Raw genomic sequence first — 3631 nt, 5'->3', positions numbered from 1 at the left:
ATGGACGAGGGCGAGGCGATGCGGCGTCGCGGCGATGGGGTCGGGAGCGGCTGTTGCCCCCCGATTCAGATCCGTTTGTGGGGGGGAGCGATGAGCGAGAGGGGTTGCGGGGGCGCGAGGATGAGGGTGGAGGTCCGGCGGCGGCGGGCGTCGCCAGGGAGGCGGCGGCGTCCGAGCCCTCCCCTTTCTCGATCCAGATCGGGATCGATGGGGGGGGGTGGAGGAGAGACGTGCGGGAGTGGGGAGTGGGCTAGGGTTCGGTTGGGGTGTGAGGGGATAAGGGAGGCGGGATGGGCCAGCCAGGTGGGCCTGGTAGCCTAGCTGGGCCGAACGGCCAGGGAGGGTCTTTCCTCTCTTTTTGTTGTTTCTGTTTTTTTTCTTTTATGTATTTTATTTCTTTTCTGTTTTATTTTGTTCCTGATTGTATTTAGTTTTGTGAAGTACAAAAATGATCCCTAAATTGGTAATAGGAATTATACCACGTCACAATTAACTTGGCACCTAAATATATTAGTTTGTAATTTTTTATCATTTTAAAGCATTTAAATAATTGTTTTTGCTATTGTTTTAGTTTATTTAGTGCATTTAAGTATTTTATTAAGAGATGATTTCTTCACCAGCATTTATTATGGATTATTAGACACATTAGGAACAATTTAGTTTTGACTTTAGAAAACTTTAATTGTTTTGACTTTAATTTAAATTTGAATTTCGTTCGGTTCCGAGCTAACACGAGATTATCAACAATAATCGAGATGACGTGGCATCATTACCAGAGGGTTACTGTAGCTTGATTACCCGGGCGTCACAGCCGCCTTGGGCCCTATTGGGGGTGCAACTGGAGATGCTCTGACGCTGCTCAGAAGGAAGTAACATGTGGTACGCTGTTTCTTCAGGCCGATGCTGTCTCCGATGTGACTCGTGAGATGGGGACAAGTAGCAGCTATTGCATCAGGAGTGGGAAATAATTAACACTGCAAATGTTGTGACCATGGATGAATTCCTTCTAATCAAAAGTAATCATTCTCTTCTAGTAGAAAGTAGAAAAAAAGATTCGGGGTTCGTTGATGAATACGTTTGTAGATTTGTTATGAGTTAATATTACCCGGAGTCATAAAACTTGCTATGCATGTTCAGTTTAGTGCCAAAACTTTAAAAATACGGACTTTTGGTCACTAAACTTGCATTATTGTGCAAATACGGTCATAAAGTACATATGCGGGCGTATCCGCCGCTTGTGTGGCATGGCATGCATGCAGTGACTATTGGTGCTGGAGGCGCTAGTGTGACATCATCCTTAGAGAAAAGAGGTGCTACGTGTGACGTTATTTTTGCAGAAATGATTAAAAAATAATCATGATGTGAGCTCTCGAACCAACAACCAAATTCATTCTTGTCACGGGTGCTAACCACCCACACAAGGCGTCCTTGCCTTTCTAGTAATGAGATGAATATTGTATTATATTGGTCAATCCAATAAATAATATTTTTTTTGCCGGGACAACCAAAAAATGATTCGAATTCAAAAAAAAATTTGTTGATTTGTTTTTAAGGATGAGTGAATTTTGTTTCCATTTCGAAATTCGTACTTGCTCATGTGTCTAAGGAGAAACATATAATTTTGTATGTTGGCAACGACAACTAATCGTATCCAACATTTCTTTTTCTCGGTACGGGCTAGAAAAACTGGTTTCTAGATAATCTTGGAAATTTCAAAAAGGTCACACAAATTTATTCAAACAAATTTTTAATTCAAATTTTTAGCATTAAAATATATATAACTGAACCTAGAAAAGAACAAATCTTATGCATGATTCCAGCGGTTAGTAACCCGCATCTGCTGGGTGACCCCGGCTTGGGAGTTCAAGTAAATATCAGCTAAAATTAATGATGGAGACCATTGGAATCAATCAAGTGACCATGGGTGATGAAGCAAAAGCTGTGGCACCGAACTATGCACTGCATTGTATGATTATGTGCATACAAATCTTAGTTGATATAGTTACGCGTGTTTAAATTCAAAAAATACATTTGAAATTTTGGCATGAGGTTCAGTGACCACCGGGATTTCTCGGAACAGAATAAAAAAATCTGCTTATATCTTGGACTGGTTTTTAATTCAAATTGATTTACAACTTTATGGTTTCAAAATCCGAGATTTTCTGAAAACTGGTTTTTTCGGTCACACCTGGCAAAAAACAGAATCGAGAAAAAAGCCTGACTTTACTATAAATTAATTTGTCTCTCTTATTTAACGTGACAATGTACTTGCGTCGGTGAATACGAAGGTTTCCTTCCTTCTGAAGAAGCGGAAAGATCTGCCAGGATTTCAGAACCCATCTCTTGCGTCGGTGAATCGCAGATCCGATTCAACCCTTGCAATACAAACAAATATGAAACCATACAAACAAATTACGAGGCGGCGCCTGAGCAGCTCCGGTGGACCATGCCGTGGCGCGCGCTCATCCCGGAGGGCACGGCGATCCTCTCCATCCATCATTGGCCATGCAGGCGGAGAAGGAGCGGACCGCGTGAGCGCCCTCCCAGACGACCTGCTCCTCCTGGTCCTCGCCCGCCTGCGCTGTGCCCCCAGCGCCGCGCTCACCAGTGTCCTCGCCCGCTGGTGGCGCGGGCTCTGGACTAGCCTCCCCGCGGTCACGTTCCGCGATGTCGCCTTCGGCTCGCTCGAGCCAGCGCTCACCCAAATCAGCTCCTCCTCTTCGGTGCTGTCCCTCCTCGACATCCATGTCCCAGACATGCTCGAGCGAGGGCACTGTAAATTTGTAAATGTATACAGATTTGTAATTTACAACTTAATTCAAGTCATTTTATCCCTAATCATATGTATGTGAACGAGCCATGCAAAAAAAAAAATATGTATGTGAACGAGGGAAGTTAAGGCACTGTAGCTTACCTGACTTCGAGAGGATCCAGTTCCCATTTTGTGTTGCTTCTCAAATTCAAGTGATTCACCATCCATGTTCCATTTGCTTTCCAGGATAGTACGGATAGTACGAAAATAGTTGGTCAACGCCATTAAATTTTGATCACCTTGCTCGGCGATTTCACCTCTGTTCTCCAACTATTAACCATTTGAACATTCAATATAAAAACATTACTCCAACAAAGGGATGTTGAAGTATCCGTTTCCTGGGAGCCTCTGTGACGCCCGGATAACTAAGCTACAGTGATCCCCCGCTAATGATGCCACGTCACCTCGGTTACTGTTGATAAACCCTCGATAATTCAAAACCGAAACAAATTCAAAATTTAATTAAAGGCAAACAATAAAAATTTTCAAACATTAAAATAAAAATGTTCGATTTGTACTAAATATTACATAGATAATTATGGTGTAGAGGACACAACTTTATAAAATGCATACATATTTTAAACTGAATTAATACAAAAGAGAAAAAAAAAAGAAACCCCAACGGGGCTCCGGCCCAGCAGGCCACCGGCCCAACTGGGCCACGACCCACCAGGCCGGCCCACCCCGCACCCCCATAAACCTCCCCCACTCCCCACTCATCCCACCGACACCCCCCACTCCTCTCCCCCGAAATATCTCCCCCCTCTCTCGTTGGATCTGGATCGGGAGGGCCCGAACCCGTCCCCGACGCCGCCGCTC

Source organism: Triticum aestivum, chromosome 1B, assembly GCF_018294505.1.
Source record: "Triticum aestivum cultivar Chinese Spring chromosome 1B, IWGSC CS RefSeq v2.1, whole genome shotgun sequence".
Taxonomy (NCBI): domain Eukaryota; kingdom Viridiplantae; phylum Streptophyta; class Magnoliopsida; order Poales; family Poaceae; genus Triticum; species Triticum aestivum.
This window is presented reverse-complemented; position numbering follows the sequence as displayed.